Source organism: Mesoplodon bidens (assembly GCF_964165515.1).
Source record: "Mesoplodon bidens genome assembly, chromosome: Y".
NCBI lineage: Eukaryota > Metazoa > Chordata > Mammalia > Artiodactyla > Ziphiidae > Mesoplodon > Mesoplodon bidens.
The window spans coordinates 15,661,323-15,684,871 of NC_138180.1; the positions used below are offsets into that span (position 1 = coordinate 15,661,323).

At 39.9% G+C, this 23,549-nt stretch overlaps 1 pseudogene across 1 annotated transcript in view; it reads right to left on the minus strand.

Annotated features, from left to right (window-relative positions):
• LOC308609639 (putative helicase senataxin) overlaps window positions 1–23,549 on the minus strand; it is a 61,568-nt pseudogene that overhangs the window by 17,194 nt on the left and 20,825 nt on the right. Inside the window, exons 9-17 of the transcript in view lie at window positions 19,376–19,475; window positions 12,468–12,641; window positions 9,920–10,152; window positions 8,692–8,859; window positions 7,728–8,012; window positions 4,382–4,385; window positions 2,587–2,688; window positions 2,283–2,398; window positions 1,013–1,084 (exon numbers count right to left, since the gene is read on the minus strand). The product of the transcript in view is annotated as a putative helicase senataxin (transcript). The remainder of the gene's footprint in view (window positions 1–1,012; window positions 1,085–2,282; window positions 2,399–2,586; window positions 2,689–4,381; window positions 4,386–7,727; window positions 8,013–8,691; window positions 8,860–9,919; window positions 10,153–12,467; window positions 12,642–19,375; window positions 19,476–23,549) is intronic.

The following is a 23,549-nucleotide window of genomic DNA, read 5'->3' on the forward strand; positions in this document are numbered from 1 at the left end:
AGAGAGGGTGGCAACTGTGGCCTTCTGGTGCTCACATGTTAACTGTCACATACCTCTCCTCTCAGCTATCTAATGAGTAAAACTGCCAAGGACAATTAATTTAATGGCCCACAGAACAATGTGATCAGCGGCAAAAACCATAATACAGGTAAACATGGACTTCATCCTTAAATGTGGGAAGATTAATTTTGGGCTCAGCTTAAAGTTTTAATAAAAAGCTTTCCACATAACTTTTGATTTAAATAAACAAACTGCTAGTGGAAATACACATTAAGTTCAATTATATTTATTTAGCCACACAGAGAAGGTCAATAATACATTCAAGAGGAAAACCACAGCTCAAAAATACAAATACCATTACCGGTTGAGTATTACCCTCTCTTTCCCTGACCGCCAATTCATTTCATTAAGGGCTGCATGCTGGTGATGGGGTACACACCTGGCTCATTCTAGCTTTGACCAATATAAATGTTAGTTGATATTTTTATATCCAAAGAAAACTGGGAAAATTTATACATGTTATAGAAGGATTTTTTGTGATCAGAAACAAGGAAAAGGAGTGTATGCTTTCAGCCAAAAACTGAGAAAAAAGGTGCTTATATTTCTTGGGCCACATCCCAGCCACTGTCACTCTACCTGAATTCAGATGTGTATTTTTTTTTCCTGTATCTTCAAATAGTTACTTATTTATTTATTTATTTGGCTACGCTGGGTCTTAGTTGTGGCATGTGGGATCTTCCCGGCAGCGTGTGGGATCTTTTAGTTGCAGCATGAGGGATCTTTTAGTTGTAGCATGCGGGCTCTTAGTTGCAGCACATGGGATCTAGTTCCCTGACCAGGAATCACACCCACACCCCCTGCAATGGAAGCAGAGTCCTAACCACTGGACAGCCAGGGAATTCCCCCAAATTTTTAAATGTAATTGAGAAAAGACCACAGGTTGTCTGAACTATTTCATAATTTTAGAAAAGAAAAAGTAATACCAGTAAAGTGCTACAGGTGAACTACTTACCTCTTTAATTTTAGAAGAAAGCTCCTGCCTTTCTTGTGAAACTTTGGCCATTTTTTCATCTAATTCTTGCCTCTGGAAAAAATCAGAATGCCATCATTAAAATTAAATTAAGCATTTTAAAATGCTTTCCAATGGACTGTCTCACATTTCAAAAGGGTGAGCCAGTACTTTACCAATGAAAAACTGATTCACCCAGTGTGTTTTCTCTATACCAGTCTTTCTGTATTGCTGTGTGTCAGAGTTTAGCTAAGCTACTCCATGGTACTGATGCCCTGGCATCCATTTTGTTTGGCCAAGCAGCCTGCAGAGACCCCAAACTAACACTAGGCCCCTTCACACACATGCACGCCCTAGATGGCAGCCCGTGGAGTCACCGGCCCACCAGCCAACATAAGCTCTTGTGATCAACAGTCTCCTCTGCCATCCAGTGCCTTCCCCTTATATGCCCTTTAGATAAGAGACCCTCTAAGCTACTTACCAAAACCCTGCTCTTTCAGTTAAAATTGGCCAATCCAGCCCTAGCCTGGGAACCCCAAAGTACTCCACGCATGGACTCTGATAATGACATGTGCGCCAGGGCCTGCCTCTCTCTGTCTGCACTCTCCCTTGACCTGCCTGTCATGCCCCACGAGACATGCCTTATACCTTCCTCAAGACCTGTGAAAATAAACTTCTCTATTTCGCTTTCTCTTGTGGTCTGTTTTTAAACATCAGCTCATTGTCCAGCAACCCGACAACCAGCACCCCATGCTTCAATCAGTAGGTGCTAATTTGATAAATTCTTTTATTTTTTGTGGCCACCCTGTGCAGCATGAGGGATGCTCATGAGGAACTAGGGTTCCCTGAGCAGGGATCGAACCTGAGCTCCCTTCAGTGTAAGTGCAGATTCTTAACCACTGGACCACCAGGGAAGTCCAATAAATTCTTAATAGTGTGTATGATTCAGTTCTGTTCAGAGTACTGCAGGTACGCTTTCTGCTTAAGCAGGCCAACCCTTGGGGCATCACTTACGTGTTATCTACTCTGCCTTCATGCTATTAACAGTGGCGTTCAGTGGCTAAAACAGACTGCACGTGGCCTGCAAAGTCTGAAATATTTACTATCTTGTTCTTTTAAAAAAAGGTTAACCCCGAATGTAAGGCATACCATCTCTGTGTACATTTTTGTACACAAATTATGCTATTCCACAATGAAAGAATGGCATCAAATACTCACCAACTAGTTTATCTATGAGCTTTTAAAAAACACTGATCAAGACATGTTTAGATACCTGTAGTTCCCTTCCACCTCGGCATAAAGCACGCTGGCGAGAAAGTTCATCTAGTTGATGATCTAGAAATTCCTTTCTTCTGTGAATCTCATGAATATGAGAAGGTAAGTCTTTTTCTTTAAAAAAAGATAAAAAGCTGTTGATTCTAACAAATACACACATATGCATACAAATGAGAAGGAAAACTAGCTTTCAAAACTAGACTACTTCTAGGGTCTCCAAATTACCTTTAATGCCCATGCCATTTTCTACCATACAAAAAGAAACAGAAATCAATTTATATATACCTTTATTCAGTACTTACTCATTCTGTGGTTAACTTGGCTCTCCAAACTGAATTTTAGGACCTCAGTATTAATACACTTTTCTGGACCTAGACGTACTAAATTTATATCTCCACAGTTTCCTGTTGATAGAAGTCACACTTAGAGGTTAATAAGAATGCTGTCAATTTCTGTACATAATAATTATTTCTAAGCAAATATATTAACAATCAGAGAAAGGAGCTAACATGAACTATTAATCAACCAAATACCTGGAACTGCGCTAGAGGTTCCACACACATTCTTTTAGATTTGCTTCATAAGAATCCTATAAGGCAAGGATTTATTTCCACCTAATAAAAGCTACTGAGGTTGCACAAGCAGTACACTGCAGAGTTGAGATTCTATTACACTAATGCTTCTCAAACTATGTTCTATACATCACTCCATGGTAAAATGTATTTGGGAAATGGCGAGTGAAAATAAAACAAATTTCTTGACCATAGGATATTTCGAAGATGAAGACTTTTCTCTATTAATGCAGGTCTGAATTCCCCAAACAGAATCTTACAGGACCATCAAATGCTTTTCTGCAGAATACTGAGAACCACGGTTTTGAAACACTGTTCCACATCACAATGCCACTCCAGGATCTAAGGGACACAAGATGCTGGAAATTCTGGAATATGGTAATTCCAAAAACTGTCAGCATCATTTAACTGGTTTATTAACCACATTTTAATTTTAGGTTAGCACATTTCAGATATTATTTAATCTAAAAGTCTCCCACTGCTTCACTGAACTACTAAACTATAGCAATCATGCAGCGTTTATTAGCACTTATCCCAATCTGACACATCACATACTTGTTTGCTATCTCCTTCCACTGAATCCAAGTCCCATAAGAACCAGGTTTTGTTTTGGTCACAGCCTAGAAGCGCAGCTGGCACGTAAGTACAATAAACATACACTGAATGAATAAATGAACTCATTATACAGCTGTTCACACATATTTTTGTTCCTAGTTCAGCTCATTCTTCTAAAATTTGAAGCCATCTTCTCTGACCAACATTTACTTGAAGGTGTCAAAATTGCTAACTTGTGTTTCTACCAGAAAGGTGGATGAGATTTATAGCCACTATAAGCATCTAAAAATGCTCCAGAAATTAAAACAGACATCCTTTAAATTGCAGGGTGAGCTCAGAAGGATGTAAGAGAAATTCCTAGGGGCCAAAAACAAAGAGAAAGGTGAAAAACAGAGGTGAAAGCCCCTGAGCTGCTGTGGCTTCCCTGGAGGGAACAGGGTGAGGGCTGGTCACTCTCTAGATGCTTAGGTGTTTGTTTTTTCATTTACATACAATCAAATGCAGAGATTTAAAAATCCTTAGTTCTACAGAGTTTGACAAATATCTACATCAGCAAAACTACCATTCCAATCAACATATAGAAATTTTACAATGGGGGCTTGGATTTTAACGTCCACTAGAAAGCAAGAGGGCATGGAAGAGGTGGAGGGATGAAAACGACATGAATCTATCTTGGCCTGGGCTTAGCTGGGAAAAAAAACTCTCTTCTAGGACTTTCCAACTATAGGCCCATGCCACATGTGGACTTAGAGCCTAAACACATAATACAGAGAATGACAAAGGTGACCCAACCAAAATACAGTTGAGATTTTAAAAATGAGAATACAGTGAACAATGTTATACCAATATATTTGAAAACCTAAGGTGACGTGGAGATTCTTCTTGAATAATATGAATTAGCAAAACTCACTCAAATGTAGAAAACTTGAATAAACCAACAATTAAAGACATTCAGCACACAGAAACTTACCCATCTGTCAAAAAACAGACAAAAAACAAACAAACAAGAAGCCCCCCAAAAGACAACACTAAAAACAAATTAACCTTCAAGTAACAGGTAATTCCCTGTCATATATGAAACATCCCAAATAAATGTCTGTATAAATTCTTTTTTTTTTTTTTTTTTTTTTTTGTGGTTCACGGGCCTCTTACTGCTCTGGCCTCTCCCATTGTGGAGCACAGGCTCCAGACGCACAGGCTCAGCCGCCATGGCTTATGGGCCCAGCCTCTCTGTGGCACGTGGGATCCTCCCGGACCAGGGCACGAACACATGTCCTCTGCATCGGCAGGCAGACTCTCAACCACTACGGCACCAGGGAAGCCCTGTATAACTTCATTTTTAAAGTCTGTATAACTTCAATACTAAAACCAAAGATATGACAAAGAAAAATTATAGGCTGCCGTCAGTTAAAAAAATCAATAGCAATCCAGCAATGTGGTAAAAAAATCATAGTACACAACCAAGCAGACCTTATTCTAGGAATCAAAGATATTTTCAAATTAGTAAAGCATTGTAGGGAATTCCCTGGCAGTCCAGTGGTTAGGACTCGGCACTTTCACTGCCATGGGCCTGGTTTCAAACCCTGGTCGGGGAACTCAGATCCCTTAAGCCTCGGGGTATGGAAAGAAAGAAGAAAAGAAAGAAAAGAAAAGGGGCTTCCCTGGTTGCGCAGTGGTTGAGAGTCTGCCTGCCGATGCAGGGGACAGAGGTTCGTGCCCCAGTCCGGGAAGATCCCATATGCCGTGGAGCGGCTAGGCCCGGGAGCCATGGCCACTGAGCCTGCGCGTCCAGACCCTGTGCTCCGCAACGGGAGAGGCCACAACAGTGAGAGGCCAGCGTACCACACACAAAAAAAAAAAAAAGGAAAGGAAAAGAAAGAAAAGAAAGAATGAAAGAAAGAAAGAAAGAAAAGAAAAGCAGAATTCCCTGGTTAGGACTCTGTGCTTGCACTGCCATATGGTGAGGGGGAGGGGTATATGAATGAAAAAAATCTGCATGCAGTAAAATTCAACACCCATTCATTAAAAAACTCTAATTAGGTGGGGACTTTTTTAACCTGATAAAAGCGTATATACCAAACCCCAGGAACAAACATCACACTTAATGGTGAGATGTCCAAGGTATTTCTGTAAAGGACACCCAGGACCACTGGACACAGTGAAAAGAAGCAGAAATGAAAGTACTGAATAAGAAGAAAAAAGCCGTCTTTACTGACAAGAGATGTCATTTTCTCTCTAACAAAAATATTAAAAATCCAACCTAGACACTACACTTGTGCCACCTTCGTCCCAGCCTTCTCGTGTTGTCAGCCCACACCTGAAAAAGGGCTTATTACCCTCCCTCAGGGAAAGGAAAGTGAAAACCATGCGGGAACTGTTCTCGGTTGTATAATTTGATACAACTACTTTGGAGCAGAACCGGGCACTATCTAGAATCAGCACAAATCCTTCAACCCAGCATTCTCATTTCTAGGTATATATACACTAGACCAGTGTTTTTATAAACTCTTTTGACCGTGATCTATAGTATGAGGTACACTTCACATTGAAAGCCAGCACACTCATACCTCACCAATAAAACAGGTTTCACAATACAATACTTTACCCCTCACTACCTACACTCTAATCTTTTCTGTTCTCTTCTGTTCTATCTTATCTTGTGTAAGTATGCTGGTTCTGATCTCCCTAAACTGATTTCACAATCCACTAACTGGTCACAAGCCACAGTGTGAAAGCACTGCCCTAGCAGCCTGTATGAATACTCAGGAGACGTGAGTAAGAACACAGTACTCCAGTGTACTCCCTTCAGCTGCTGTACAGTACAACACAATACAACTCAGTCACTGCAGTAAACGTTTTCATCCTGCACTGGAGAAACAGGCACAAGTACAGGAATTAAGTTTGAAATAACAAAAAAAAAAAAGGGAAAGAACTTACATTTCTATCAATGGATAACGAATGAACTGTGCACTCATAGATGAGACACCCTATAGCAGTTAACATGAATGACCGTATCCATATACAGCGATACATAAAGTCATAGTTCTCACAAACATAATGGTGAGTAGAAAAGTTGCCGTTCACAATGCATTTTCAGTTTTAAAAGCAAATGACCTCTAGATGTAGCTAATACATGTGCAATAAAAGGGGAAATATGTGTGATTCCTGCGAAGACAGACGACACATCCTGGCTGCTCCTGCAGCTGGTGTGGCCACGGGACTAAGTTCTGGCCAAAAGGAAATAAGCAGAGGTGCTACTGGGAGCGTCTCAGAACATTCCTTAAAGCACAGCTAGTATATCTGTCCCTTTTTCCTTGCACTTGCTAGATGGGAATACTGGTGCTGGAGCAGCTGTTTCTGACCATGAGGTGCACTAGGGAGTGGGGGGGTCCCACGTAGTGCAGCAACAAGGTAGAAAGACCCTAGGTCTCTGAAGACTCGGAAGTAGAGTCATCACGCCAGTATCATCCCTCAGCTGCCCATCTCTGGGCTTCTGAGTAAGAAGGAAATAAACTTCTATCATAGTTAAGCCACTGTAGTTGGAGTGTCTATTATTTGAAGCCTAATTGAATCTTAACTGATTTAGGTCACTGCCAGGTAACATCAAGGAAAATAAAATTTGCTTAGGGAAGATGAGATACATGTGCTTAGAAGAGCAGCCCGACCCAGAGCCATAACCACGCCACTCAGGATGGCTGGTGTGAGAGGAGGTGTTAAGGTTAAGTGCACAGAAATGACTTTACACATTCGCTCAAGCATTCCGAATCCTCGGTGGCAATGCTCTTCAATCTGTCAACTGTACTGAAAAGATTTGTCCCTGTGGTATACTTTACATCTCAACTCCTCAGCTTCTCCGCCTATAAAATGTAGATAGGTTATTTATTGCATGGCTCAGAGGATTACTCTGAGTACTGACACATAGTGAGCACTCGGTAACCATAAGTGATGACTGCTCTAGCTTTTGTGTCACTAAACATCTACTAAGTCCCAACTGAGTGCCAGGCACTGTTCCAGGCACGGGGGTTACTACAATGAACACATTTTTAAAAGCCCTTGCCTTGGTGGAGCTCGTTATATTCTAGCTAGGCTGAACCATCCACGGTTCTCTGGCTTCTGGTCCTTTTTATGTACAGTAAGTTCCACCAGAGTCCTCTCCCCACTTCACTTCCTCATTGCTCTTCCAAGTTTCATCTTAGATATCATTTCCTCTAAAAGTCTTCCCTAACCCCTACACAACTGAATCAAGGGCTGCTCTAAGGTGTTTCAAACGGCACAGGGCCTGGCACAGAATAAATGCTCCAAAATATTCAGTAAACAAAGCAGTAAGTACACATGGGCCACAGCCTCAAGTAGAAAAAATGACCAGAACTGGCTTGCTCTTTGTCATTCAAAGTTACCACACTAAACACTGAAAACAAAAACAAATGAAAAGCCCACATAAGTATCATACCTAAAGGATTCTTCTTGTCTTTACACTTCTCGTTGAATTCAAGCATAATTTTTTTCGTAAGTTCATCAACAGCTGTATTGGAAGGTGCACACACAAGGACACGGTTTTGTTTGATTTTGGCATTGGAGTTCTCATCTGAATGCCCCCTCCTCTGGTTCGACAATTTGCAACAAATAAACAAACAAACAAAAAAAACAAACAATACTGATAAGCTCTATTGTGCAGTGTTATAGTTCTTCTCTACTGTCACATATATTTGAAAGTTCCCCTAATAAATAGTTAAAAGTAAATAAAAGCACCTACATCTTACACTGATGTTAAAAAATTACTCTGGCCGGGAATTCCCTGGCCAACGAGTGGTTAGGACGCAGTGCTCTTACTGCCAAGGGCCCAGGTTTGATCCCTGGTCGGGGAACTAAGATCCCACATGCCGCATGGTGTGCCCGAAAAAAAAAAAAAATTACTCTGGCATAAAATCTAACTTCTCTGAGCCTTACCTTACTATCCACTTATTTTATTCAATGTTCAATCCAAAATGTAACCCAGGAATACATTCAAGATTGTCTCCTGGGATTAGCCGTGACCTATAATAAAGCCCGAAGACCACTATTCTAGCCCATAGAATTAGTTTCACACAAGATAACATTTTCTGTTCCTTTTAGTTCTTATAACCTTCTCTACCTCTGCTACCGCTTTATCTGATATAGTTCCACACAGTATCCAAAAGATACACAGAAGTGAAGGGAAAAACACACTTTAGTACTTATTTACACGTTAAAGTAAAACAACATACTCAATTAAGGGCACAGATGCCCTCGTGCACACTCTACCTCTGTCAGTAGGCGGTACAGGAGGCCCACAATGGTTTTTGATTTTCCTGTCCCGGGTGGTCCATGAATCAGACAGATCTTGGCAACTGCTGGGGAGTGTTTCACCATGGCATATGCAGTTTCTATCGCTTTCTTTTGGTCTTCATTGAAATCTTTTAGGTAGGCAATCTATACAAAAGACACTAGTGAGAACGAGCGGTTCTTCCTGGGATGGCACAGGAGAGCGAGAGAGTGGAAGACATCTGTTTGAACTGCTGCTGACCTTTGTCAGACAGAAGCTTTGGTGATGATCAGGCAAAACCCCAAAATGACCCTTAATCTAAGAACCACTTTCACTACTGGAAAGAGCTACTGATGAGTCTACAGGCCTCAGTCCAACTACAACCACAACAACTATATTTTTATTTGTGATTCTTATAAAGATGATCACAATAAACTGTTTTGTACTTTTCTTCTTTTTATTCCGTGGTTCTTCCCATTTTAGTCAATCCTCTCTTTAGACAGTAAAAACATTCCAAGACTTCCTTTGCTAACACAAGTGATACAGTCAAAACAACAGGGATTTGGGGTCAGATCTGAGTCTACACCTCAGTTTCACTCAAAAGCTAGGTCTCTAAACTCCTAACCTCTCTGGGCTTCAGGCTTTGACAATCATTAAATCTGGGATTCCTTAGAGGGTGGGAACTGACTGAGAAAATGCATATGAAAGTCCTAACACAAGACAGGGGTTCAAATAACATTCCTTTCCTTCCGCCTGTCTCTGTGTTAATTTCCTGGAACTTACACCCAACTCTTACAACAATGAGAAATATGTGTTCACACAAAAATCACAACTTCGTCGTCACACTGACAACAGTACCAGTCAATGCTCCACTGATCATTCAAATGCAAAAGTCATTCCATTAAACCTCCTCTTACTCCTGTATTTAATTACCTAACAAACAGTTAAGTAGGATGTTCACCTCACATTTTAATGCTGCTCTGCAAGCATGTTTTCAATTCCTTTTTGGACTCTACCTTTTTTCCTGAGGTAAGCTGACTAACTTAACACAAAGAACTACTTTGCAATATTAAAGAAAACTAAGCACTAAAAACGTCACTGGGCACACATGGTGACTATGTCTTTGTTGTAGACAACAGGGAATGTGTGACAGATAAAAATAACATGCTTTAACATCTTGACATGAAATGTTCTGACTTTCCCTGTTATCAAATGACTGTCACTCACAATTCTCTCAGATGCTGTAGTTAGTAAATCTTTTGTACAGAAGTCCATGGGGTTTGGATTCAGAACGGCTCTGGCCAGTTGGTTCCGACCACTCAGCAAAGACATGGCTTTCAACTTCCTCTGTGTAGTCACCAGAGAGCTGATTACAAGACATTTCACGAATTCATTTAAATTGACTGGTAAATTATGTTGAGTCTGGATGGAAAGGGAACACTCAGATTTCCCATTACGCACTATTATCAAGAAGGAGAAAAAGCAATTTCAGTTACCAGTGAATAACAGTGTCCAGTTAAAAAGGTTATTCAGAACAAGCTGTTTTGTAACTTTTTTTTTGTGGTATGCAGCCCTCTCTCAATGTTGTGGCCTCTCCCGTTGCAGAGCACAGGCTCCGGACACGCAGGCTCAGCGGCCATGGCTCACGGGCCTAGCCGCTCTGTGGCACGTGGGGTCTTCTCAGACCGGGGCATGAACCCATGTCCCCTGCATCGGCAGGCGGACTCTCAACTGTTGCGCCACCAGGGAAGCCCTGTAACATGTTTTTTATACATCATTTAAATAATTTTCTCAGTAAGTATCTACTGACTGCCTCCTAAGAACCAGGCAACATTCCTGTCCTCTGGAGGCTTATTTTTTAGAAGAAGGGGGCAGATAAGCAAATAAACATGTCAGGTGATGGTAAGTGCTAGGAAGAAAGCCGAGAAGGGGGATGAGGAAGTGATGAGGGTTGTGAGGGAGTGTTGTGGTAGACAGGAGAGTCAGGGGAGGTTTTCCTGATATGATATTTGAGCAGAGCCATGGCATTAAGTGAGTGAGCCATGCCCGTAACCGGGGAAAGTGGGTTACAGGCAGAGAATCAGCAACTGCAAAGACAATGGGGCAGCGAGGTGCCTGGATTATTTTCACAACAGGGAGAAGGCCAGAATGGCTAGAAGGAAAAGCAGGGAGAAGCGAGATAGAAGACCAAGACGGTAAATGCAGCTACACTTCAGAGGGCTCTGCAGTTAACCACTCTGAACATGACTCTGAGTCAGGTCAAGAGCACAGGACAGCTCCGCGCAGGTAAGTGACACACGCTAAGTCACACAGTAAAAGAATCACTTATCGCGAATGAAGAATAAACTGCAATGGAAAAAGCACAAGAAGACAACTTAAGAGGCTAAAATCTAGGTAAAAGTGAATGGTCACGTGGGCCAGGAGGCAGCAGGAGAGGTGGCACTTGGATGTAGGATATATGGCCAAGGAAGATCCGACAGGACTTCCTGATGCATTAGATGGAGCGTGCGAGGGAAAGCAGGACTCGAGGATGACTCTGAGGTTTTGGGCTGAGCAACTGGAAGAATGGGATGGAGGTCCCACATGCTGAGTTGGGAAAAAACGGAGCAACAGCAGATGTCAGGCAGTAAATCAAGTGCTTCCTTTTGGAGTAGGTTTGAAATGTCTAATATCTCCAAATGGAGACGTCAGGTAGTTGGATGCATGAGGAGTTCCGGGAAGGAGACAGAAACCATTGCTAAATCTTAGAAACAGAACTTTGGCAAATGTAACCACTTGTAAGAGTTGAAAGCACAGATGAAGCTAGATATCCCTGGTGCTCAATGCATCTTGCACAAAGAACTGAGCTCTGACCACACAATAGTGGACATGGCACACCAGTTATGATGCGGCACGATGTTAAACTCTAAGAGCTTTGTTGCTATTTTTAAGATATGATACAAAAAGGGGAAGGAATAATGATCACATATTCGCTTCCCGTAACAGAGACTAAGAGAGCAGCAATGTCAAAAAGGCAGCTTGGCATATATCAAGCATGTGGACTTCGTAGTCAAACAAAATTAGGTTTCAATTCTGGACCGAGTGTTTAATAGTAAGGATGCCTTTGGATATGTTACTTAACATCCCTGAACTCTGATTTCCCAATGAGCAGGGAACAAACCATTCTGCTTTGCAGGGCTCTGGGAAAAGATGATAAATGTGTACAGGAAGGACAGGGCACACTGGCTGGCACACAGTCAGTAGTCCTTAAATTCAAGCTAACATTATTTTTGTTATGCTACCTTAGGGAGAGAAGTCCCTACACCACAATGGATGGGAGTGATGAAACAGTAAACCCCTCCAGTTGCCTTACAATTACTTCTGTGTTTGGTCTGCTCATCAATAATTAGCCCCCAAACCAAGGCTGGAATGTGATTTAACAAACAGATGGTTTGCAAACTGTCTGTTTTATAACAAACACACTGACAGATGAAGGCATTTACTAGAAGGAGAAGACATTACAAAAGAAAGCTTTAAAATCCTAAGTCTAAAGCAATACGTGCTGGGCCTTTTCCAGCTGAGTCTAGAAAAACTAAAAGAGGACTCTGAATGGTAAGTAATCAACCTAGCAAATACAGTCTGGTAAACATAGAGCAAACATACATCTGGTAAATGGACAGCAAATAGAGGGCTGGTAAATGTATAGCAAATACATGGCTAGTAAAGCCTAATTTAGAGGGAGATGAAAAGATGAGCTGCTGACAGATTTCTCTTCCATGTCTCATTAGGTACTTACTGACTGAAGTGCGGCGGAACGTATGAACATAGCCACAGTAATGTTCACGGGGAACTTGCAGGCGATGTCTCTCTATATCCTTCTTCTCTCCATTTAGTCTTTCAGGAACCAAAAACACCAAATCATTTTCCTTTGGATGAAGCTGTTTAGCTAGTTCACATTCCTCAAGATAAACTATAACACAAGAAGAAGCCAGCATTTATTCTAACAGAATTATTTTACATGAGATTAAAGGATATTAAACGCTTGTACTAAGTTCAAGCAAGTATACAGCACTAGCGGACTTTGTACATACTTCAAAATGATAGTCTAAGCTAGTCAGCATTGACAAATATTGATCACACAGCATTATAAAAGTCTTCTTAAAACCTGCTACAAAGCCAAAATAGATGAAGTCATAATATTCAAAAGTAGCTAATACATTTCTTTTCCTTGAAGTTTACCTTAGTTTTTAATCAAGGAATTTTCACTTTTGTGCCCTGCTTTCAAAATCCCGAGAGAAAATCTGGAAACAGATCCATGTACACGTAAGAATTTTGAGCCTACTAGTGGCATTTCAAACAAGGGGGAAAGGACAGTAGTAAAATAAATGGGGCTGGGAAAACAGAGCAAGCTCTAAAATTAAAAAAAGTTCAGTACCAACTGCCAAATCCAGCAGCAACATACTGAACCAAAGCACGAAGTACTAGGATTAAGTAGACTGAACTACTAAGTCAAAAAAGAATTTTAAAAATGCATCATGTAAGAAATGTCTATTTGAAGGCATCAGAGAGCAAATACAACAATGAAGAATCACTCTGTTGAGATCCAGAACAAGGTGGAGATCCGTAAGGGTCAGCCCAGTATTTTCCCTAGAAACATCTGAACTCTTCAGGGAGTGGCAGCCAGGAATTTGAGCAGTACCTGGGATAGCCTTGTACAAAAAAAAGAGACAAAAACTGGAGTCCAGGGCCTGCATAGATAAAGTAGGCATCCTGGTAGCCCTCAAGCTTCAGGTAGGGACCATGAAGGACTACACCCAACAATGAAGGCAGCTTCAATTCACCCGAGTACTTCAGGAAAGCTCAATCCTTTAAGCCGGATTAAGATGATCCCACATTGCTAGTACTCCCAGAATCCTGGCAGAAGCAAAGAAAAATCCTCTCTGGAAGAGGACATCCTATCATCCTAGGCCCCTGATTATTTTTTAAATAGCTTTCCAAAGACAATGACCAACATATTAGAAATAAGCAAAGCACCAGGAGAGAATACATGAACTACTAGAATCAACAAACAAACAAAAAAGGGCTGCACAAGGCACTACACAGAGTACAGTCCTTGAATTGGTTCTAGGACTCCCGCAGGCACCAAAATCCTCAGATGCTCATGTCCCTTATGTAAAATGGCATAGTATTTGCATATAACCCACGCACATCCTCCAGTACACATTAAATCATCTCTAGATTACTTATAATACCTAATACAATGCAAACGCTATGGACATAGTTGTAAATCCAACATAAGTGGTATGTAAATAGGTGCTGGTGCATAGCAAACATGTTTTTCTGGAATTTTTTTTCCCTGAATATTTTCAATCCACGCTTGAATCCGATGACGCAAATCCCGCAAATACAGAGGACCAACTGTATGTATAACACAGTTTAAAATATAGAGTTAAAATACGTAACAATAATAATATACAAAGTGGAACAGATAAACAGGGTTAAAGTTTTTTAAGATTTTGCCTTATCTATGGAGACACTTAAAGTATCGATGAAATCTGTAAACTTTGAATCATGTACGCTCTAAGTTTTCACCTAAACTACTAAATGGCAAAAGAGGTACAAGTTGACGTATAATTTCCAAACTAAAAGAAAAGAAAAAATGAATGGTTCAAAGGTCTCACATATATGTAAAGAGTACACTCTAGTTCTATCAGTTTTTTCTTTATATATTTTATTAGGTATTCAAAATGGTCCTATCTTCTGTTCACTGAACTTGCTATCATTGTGAAATACTCGCTTTTAATCTCAAATAATGCTCTTCTGCCGTAAAGTCTATTTAGTCTGGTATTAACAGAGCAAAACAAGTTTCTTTTAGTTGGGTTTGCATGAGTAGCTTTCTCCAATCTTCCTCTTCTAACCTTTCTGTATCCTTATTTTTACATGTATTACTTGTAAACAGCATATAACATGCCAATACTGATCTTGAAATAACTTTTTCTACCCAAAGATACTACGGCTACTTAGAAAATTGAAAGCTCACATACAGGATAAAACATATAGATGGTATCGGTTATATCAGGTAGCAAGAAAGCTCTCAAAGACTAGCCTGTCTAAAGGGCTCAGGAGCCAACTTGAAGAAACCAATTACAAAGACTTGAAACAAGTGTATTTAAGTCCATGTGTTCATAACGAAAAAACATTTTTTTAAAGTTCACTGGTCAACCCAGCACTTGCAGAGAATTAAGTCATTATTTTGAAAACTGGTCAGGAGTCAAGTATCAATACTTATTCTACCCTTCTTTATAAAGTATACTACTGAGTAATCAAATAAAATAGAGCACTTTTTCTTTACAGAACTACAATAGCAAATAAATGAAGAAATGATCAAATAAAAATATCACCATTTTGTATCCTTTAGTAAAATAATTAATCTAGGCATTAAGGATCAATGGTTATAAGTATTACAAAAAGAGAAATTAGAGATCAAGCACCTCCTGATAAAGGAACACACCAACCTCAGCTATGAACTAGTTTTGCCAAAAATATTAGGTCAAATGAAACTGATCAAGCCTCTAGATCCAACTATCAATTTACAAAAAGTACAAAGGACTGAAAAACATACTAAACACCACCAGGGGGATGCTATCAGCAAGACCCAGACACAGACCCTGTAATTCTACAGTGTCAACAACACAATTTCTTCAAAAAATAAATTACAAAGCGGGAGGGATCCATGAAGGAGACAATTGTAATTGAAGAAGACATATTAACAATGTCAGTGAGTGGACCTAACTTGGATCTTAATTCAAGCAGGCTGAAATAAATTGTTCTTTATGAGGAAACGGAAAACTTGAACACTGTCTAGCTATCTAATATTAAGAAATCATGGTTCATACTTTAGCAACAAAATAATGAATTATCAGCAAAAACACTATGAATTTTTAGGTCCATCTCTATTAGAGATAGTCACTTAAATAATTATGACACCAAAAGAAAAAAAATCTAACCAATGATGATCTGCAAAACCTCTCCCTAGAAAACTGTAAAACATTACTGAAAGTAAACCTAAATAACTGACAGTATGTATCGTATTCAAATCAGTATTAGAAAGATGTCAATTCTTAACAAATGTCCACATCTTTTTTTTCTCTAAAACTTACATGGTAACGCAAAGGGACAAGAATAGCCAACGTAATCTTAAGGCCAAACAAGGTAAGCAGACTTGCTCATTAATGTTTATAATAAAGCTTAATTAAGTAAAATTAAGCAATGTGATATGGGCAGAAAGGTAGGCAAATGATCCAACAAAGAAGAAAGGAGTCCAGAAAAAGGCGAGTGCATTAAATGGACATTAGATTTGTAACAAATATGACACTGCAGACCATGGAGAAAGGATAATCTTTTCAATAAACACTACTGGGGTAATTACATCTCCATTAGGGAAAAAAAAATGAAACATGGCCCCTACATCTTACTCGTGTACAAAATCCATTCCAGGTCGGCAAAACAGCGAAGCCTCTAGAAAAGGGATTGGCAAACTTTCTGTAAAGAGCCAGATTTTTCTTTGCAGGCTACACATGGTGTCTGTTGCATATTCATCATCATCTTTTCTTCAAAAGCTTAAAAAAATGTAAGAACCTTACTCTTGGGCAGTATAAAAACAGGATACAGGGTAGATCTGCAAGCTGTGGTTTGCTGACACCTGTTCTAGATGTTAAGATAATATATTTATGACCTGCAGCAGGGAAAGGTTTCTTAAACCTTTGGCACAGACCATTAACCATAAAAAATACACAGATGCATTTGTTATGTTAAAAAATAAAGTCTAAACAAGAATAAAATAAGAATTTTAAAGACATCACTAAGAGAGACATAATGCAAGCCAAAGTGGGAGGATGGTTTATATCCAGATTGCATAAAGAACTTGCTACAAATCAGTAAGGAAAAGACAACTAACAGAAAATGAACAAGAGTCTTTAATAGGTGCTTCCCTAGAGAGGTTACTTGAGCATCTACTAAATATATGAGAAGGTGCTCAATCTCACTGATAGCCAGGATATTACAAAATAAAACCACAAATGGCCATCAATACACACACACTACAATGGCTAAAATGAACAGCACAATCAACACAAATGTGTTGGCAGAGACATGGAGCAACGTGACTTCCATACGCTGGTGGGGTGTGTCATTCTGCACGACTAGCTTGGCATTATCTACTCATGTTAAGCTCATGCATAATACCCTGAGACTCTGAGACCCACTTCAGGAGACAGACTCCACAAAAATGCCCTTGCATAACACGAAGAGACACATGAATGACCATAATAGCATTATTCATAAAATGCTGTGTGTAGAAGAAGGCCTGAGGCTGCTATCATTAGAAAGGCCTGCTTACAAGGTTGGCCCCCTTGGAATCTGGGAACTTGGTTTTCCAGACAGCTCTCATCATTTGCTGATGACAATGGCTCACTGTACCTTACCTGTTTGCCAAATTTTTTCTCTACAGCTTATGTCAAACACCCACTTTACTTGTGAAAGTCATGAATGTGGGCTAGGCAGAGGGTGTTTTAGGCACTGGGTCTCTAAGCTTCCCTGGTAGATAATGTGTCACATGGGTTGTCGCAGCCCACTACTGGGAAAATTAAGTGTGTCCTGTGTGACTTCGCTGGGAAATGACTCTTGGAAACTTGCTCCTGGTTTCCTTTTTCCCTTTGCTGATTTTGCTTTGTATCCTTTTGCCATAGTAAGTCACAGCCATGAGCAGGAATATAATTCCTGTGAGTCTTCCTAGCGAATCACTGAACTTGGGCATGGACTTGGAGAGCCCTGACACACAGGCCTAAACTGCTGAAAAAATGTCCATTAACGGGAGTTCTCTGGCGATCCAGTGGTTAGGACTCGGCGCTTTCACTGCTGTGGCCCGGGTTCAATCCCTGGTCGGGGAACTAAGATCCCACAAGCTGCATGGCACTGACAAAAAAAACTTCTTTAAAATAATAATCATAAAAATGTCCATCAACAGTAAAATTGTGACACAGTCACATATTGAAATACCACCACAGCAATGAAAAAAATACCAAAGATGCACACAAAATTGATGAATTACGAAGACATGTTACGTGAAAGAAGTCAGACACAAGAGTAAATGCTATGTGATTCTATCATACCATCAAGATAAATGGATGATAAATCAGTGATTTAAATATTAGAAAGAAATATAAAACTACTACAAGAAAATATGGAAGTATTTATCTGATTTCTAAAACCAACTGAACAGTAAAGAAATAAATACGGTATTTTTGAACATGTGAAGATAAAAATTGTCTGCCTCAAAAAGTGCATGTGAAACTGAACAGCAAATAATGAAATTGAAAAAAATTAACAATGCATACAAGTAAGAAAATAACCTCCCTAAGAGAAAAAAAAAAGGACAAAAGGCATGAACAGACAATTATCCGCCCCCCCCCCCCAAGAATATAAAAGACCAATAAAGATTTGAGGACAAAAACTACAACTTCAAATGAGATACATGTTCCATATAAAACTGGGGGATAAGTTTAAACTAGCAAATGAGAAGAGATACATTCTTACATTCTTATGTCAGAAGTGAAAATGGTATTCTTTTTGGTAGACAGAGGCAATATGAACCGAAAGTCTTAAAATGCACACACTGTTTGATCTAGCAAAGGGATTTATTCAGTGTAACAGTAAAAAATCATAAGTAATGTACATGTCTAACTAGAAATTACTGGTTAAAGAGAACTATGGAATACACTTACAATGGAATAACTACAAACACTGAACATGCTATTATTATTTATCTCTGAAAAGACATTTATAATAGACTAAATGAAAATAAGTCAAATGTAAGCTTCACGAAGGTGGAATTTTATGTTTTCATCACAGCTACATACCTAGCATCTAGAATCATACACTATCAGGTAGTATAAAGTCAGTAAATATTTGCTGAATAAATACATGAAAAAAGTCACTTAGGTAAAATAACCCTACCCACCCACCCTTCACTCAGATGAATAGGAAGTCTAGCAGTAAGATATACACTACTATGTTCATAAGATGATCTCTGAATGATGGGAACTGTGAGTGATGTTTATTTTACTATTGGCTAATATTATCTGAATAATCTACAGTGAACATATAATACCTTCCCCCCCAAATATATGTACATGCTTTTTTTCTTAAGTGAATCTATGGAGTGGGATGGACTGCAAGGGGGAAGGAGACAGACGGAGAATTTATACTTTTTATTTTAAAGGGTTCTAAATGCTTGGTTTATTTATAACTAAGACATAACTGTGACACCTGCTCCAGACAACTCATGAAGTGAGAGCAGAGACGGCAGAGAGATTTACTCAGAATCTGTACGCACGATCATGTCAACACCCCCTCCGCCCCCGCCAATCAAACTCCCTCGCTCACCTTCTCTCTCCCTTGCCCAGCATCTAGGGACACTTTGGCCTGAGGTATTCTGCTAGCACAATGGTTAAAACCATGAATTTTATAACTGTCCCAGTAATTATCCTCATTAAGTAAAGACTTTAAACATACTCTTTGTAAGAGCTTACAAATTCACCTCAGGAAACCTATATCCCAGAAAATTCAAGCAATTATTATGTTCCCTCAAATAGCAATCTCCAATTATTATATGGTAGAGCCCAAGTTACATAAGAAAGAACTTACCCACAAACTCCCAGTATTTTTTATAATCAGCAGGAAATTTTCGTAAATGCAACTGATGGAATTTCTCTTTGTTTGGAGAGCTGTTCCATTCCTGTGCCACCTACGCAAAGCAAAAAAAGCAACTTAAGAAAGCAAAAACATCTGAAAAGCCAATGTTAAACGGCAAAATTTTCCAAAGTAAGCAACCATAAAATCCAGAACCTAGAACTCCTGTGTGACACAAACATTAAAAATTAATTTGGGACTTCTGGTTTCCAGCTTGGCATGTAAGGAACTTAGAAGTCGCCACTCCATCCTAACAAGTAAAAAGAGACAAAAAGGTGGATACAGACAATCACAACTTGCCAGCGCAGAAAACTCTTAAGTAGAAACCTCCATGCCAGGAGGAAATCCTGAACTGGATGCGACAAACTGTTGGAGGCTCAGCATGACCTCTCTTAAAAACTCTAGGGGGACCCAGTCATAAAAGGGACTCCACACTTTGGTGAGTCTTACCTCTAGGAGCTCGAACAGGCCCTCACAGTGAACACTGGAGAAAATTCCCTGTGTGCTTCCAGCGGGGGTGGGGGGTTGGTGGGGACTGGGGTAAAGGAACCATTGTGTAATACACCAGAGCATTCTTGACCTTCTTAACAAGGCCTGATCTATGAGATGCTATTTTACCGGAGTCAAAGTTGCTGGGATTTTATCAGAGCTTAAACTACTTGAGGGAAGAAAACCAGCTCCAGCCCATTCTAACCATCCTGTCTCACCCAAGGAGGTGGGGGGAAACTAAGAAGCATGTGGTGTAAAGTTCTTAGTCCAGAGGCAAAGGCTCACTAAAAGAGTGACACCTTATCATAGGACTATGGAATGGTCTTCCTTCCCCCATACCTCATTTCTATATCACTAAAGGCCTATTTACTGCCGTTCCTTTTATTTAGTAGATTACGTCTGCCTTGCAACAAAAAATTACAAGGCATACTCAAAGGCAAAAAACACAGTTTGCACAGAATAAAGAAGCACTAAAACCTGTCAGATATGGCAGGAATACTGGAATTATCAGACCAGGATTTTTTTTTTTAAACTATAGTTAATATACTAAGAGTTTAATGAAAAAAGGAGGCCATGAAATAATAGATGGGTAATGTAATGAATGAGATGTAAAGTAGAAAGAATCAAAAGGTAATGCCAGAGATCAAAAACACTGTAACAGAAATGAAGGTTGCCTCTGATGGCCTCATTACTACACTGGACATTGCTGAAGAAACAATCTCTGAGCTTGAGGCTACAGCAATAGAAGCTACCAAAGCTGAAAAGCAAGGAGAAAAAAATGGGTAAAAAAAAAAACACACCCCAGAATATCCAAGACTGTGAGATAATGACAAAAGATGCAGCATACACATAATGGAGATACGAGAAGAAGAGAGAGCGAAAAAGAAGCAGTATTTGAGGTATAATGACTCAGAGTTTTCCAAAATTAACATCAGACACCAAGCCACAGATCCAGGAAGCTCCAAGATCAAGCAGAATAAATGCCAGAAACTACACCTAGGCATATCATATTCAACCTTCAGGAATATGAAATATCAAAGATAAAGGGAAAAAAAATCATGAAAGAAGCCTGTGGGTATAAACACCTTATTTATAGAGGAGGAAGGATAAGAATTACATCTAACTTCTCCTCAGAAACCATGCGAGCAAGGAGAGAGTAGTGAAATATTTAGACTGTTGAAAGAAAAAATCCTACCAATCTAGAATTCGGAATCCTGAAAAATTATCCTTTAAAAGTGAAGGAGAAGGGCTTCTCTGGTGGCACAGTGGTTAAGAATCTGCCTGCCAACACAGGGGACACAGGTTCGATCCCTGGTCCAGGAAGATCTCACATGCCACAGAGCAACTAAGCCCGTGAGCCACAACTACTGAGCCCGCATGCCACAACCACTGAAGCCCACATGCCTAGAGCCCGTGCTCCATAATAAGAGAAGCCACTGCAATGAGAAGCCCGCACACCACAAAGAGTAGCCCCTGCTCGCTGCAACTAGAGGAAGCCTGTGCACAGCAATGAAGACCCAATGCAGCCAAAAATAAATAAACTAAATTTATTTAAAAAAGAAAAAAAATAACTCAACAGTAAGAAAACAGACAACCTGATGAAAAAGATGTGCAAAAGGCCTGGACAGACACCTCACCAAAGTAGATATACAGACCGTAAATTAGTATATGAAAAAATGCTCCATATCTTATGTCATCAAAGGAATGCAAATTAAAACAACAAGATACTATTACACACGTATTAGAATGGCCAAAATCTGGAGCACTGACAGGACCAAATGCTGACGGGGATGTGGAACAGTAGGAACTCTCATTTATTGCTCGTGGGAATGTAAAATAGCACCATTACCTTTTTTTTTTTTTCTTTTTTTTTGCTGAGCCACGTGGCTTGTGGGATTTAGTTCCCTGACCGGGGATCGAACCTGTGCCCCCTGCAAGTGGAAGTGCAGAGTCCTAACCACTGGACCACCAGGAAATTCCCAAGATGGTACCACCACTTTGGAAGACTGTTCGGTGGTTTCCTATGAAACTAAACATATTCTTACTGTAGGATCCAGCAATAGTGCCCTCACTATTTATCCAAATAAACTGAAAACTTATATTTACGTTAAAAACCTGCACATGGATATTTATAGCAGCTTTATTCATAACTGCCTAAACTTGGAAGCAACCAAGATGCCCTTCAGTGGGTGAACGGATAAACCAACTATGGTACAACCAGACAATGGAATATTATTTAGTGCTAAAAAGAAATGAGCTATGAAGCCATGAAAAGACACAGAAGGACCTGAAATGCACATTACTAAGTGAAAGAAGCCAATCTGGAAAGGCTACATACTGTGTGATTCCAACTATTTGACATGCTGGAGAAAGCAAACTATGGAGACAGTAAAAGGATGAGTGATTGCCAGGGTTGAGACTGTGGAGGGGTGAACAGGCAGAGCAGAGAGGATTTTTAGGGCAGTGAAAGTACTCTGATATTAGAGGACTGCTACATGTCATTATACGTTTGTCCAAACCCTTAGAATATACAAATCAAGAGTGAACCCTAATGAAAACTATGGACTCTGGGTGGTAATGACGTGTCAATGTAGGTTCATCAGTTGTACGAATGTACTACATTGGTAGGGGATGTTGATAATGGGGGATGCTATGCAGAGTTTCTCTAGCTCGCTGCAACTAGAGAAAGCCTGTGTGCATCAACCAAGACCCAACCCAGCCAAAAATGAATCACATAAATTTCTATATATATTTAAAAAAGATAAGTACTGAGTACTATCTCCAAAATTTACGCCCAATGAATTCACTTCTCTTTATTTCCATAGCTACCACCTAGATCAAGCTACCATCATCTTTCTCCTGGGCTATTATAATAGCCCCCGACAGGTCTACTGCATCTATGCTTACCTTTCTACAGTTATTCTCTAATGAGCAACTAAGAATGTTTTCTTTAAAACAAAAAAGTAAACTATTACATATTGCTACTCCCCCAGCCTAAACACCAACCAACTAAAAATCCTCCAACATCTTCTCACTGTACTGAGAATGAAACCCCAACCTGCACTTACAGGGTTGTATACCATCCAGCTCTTGACTGATTTCTGCAATCTTACTTCATTTCCCTTTACCTCTAAGTTACCTCACTCCAGTCACATCAGCCTAATCTCTTTGCTCACATATGCTCAGTTAGGCCTACTTCAAAGCATTATAGTCTTGACCCTCCCCCCTCCTCTGCACAAAACCCTCCTCTCCTGGCTCTCAGCCCGATCTCAAAAGCAGCCTCCCAATGTCGCTCATCATATCAACCTGTTTTGTTTCCTTCACAGAACAAATTATAACAGGAAATTAGCTAAAAATGGTGCACTCTCCCTATAAGGGGTGTGGGCACTAAGAATCACAGCTGGTACTCCAGAAGGGCCCCCTTTCTGCCTGCTCCTTGTCTACACAACCTAAAAAGCAGCTGCCAATTACACTCTGCATACACGTGCATGCACACACAGGTAACCGAAGGGGACTGCAGACAGAGCCAGCAAACCAAAACTTTAAGAAAATAGAGTATTTGCCAAAACTGACCAAAAAAATTGGTCCCTGTCAAACTAGTGCACATTTATCTAATATTTTTGTGTGTTAAACGTAAGGA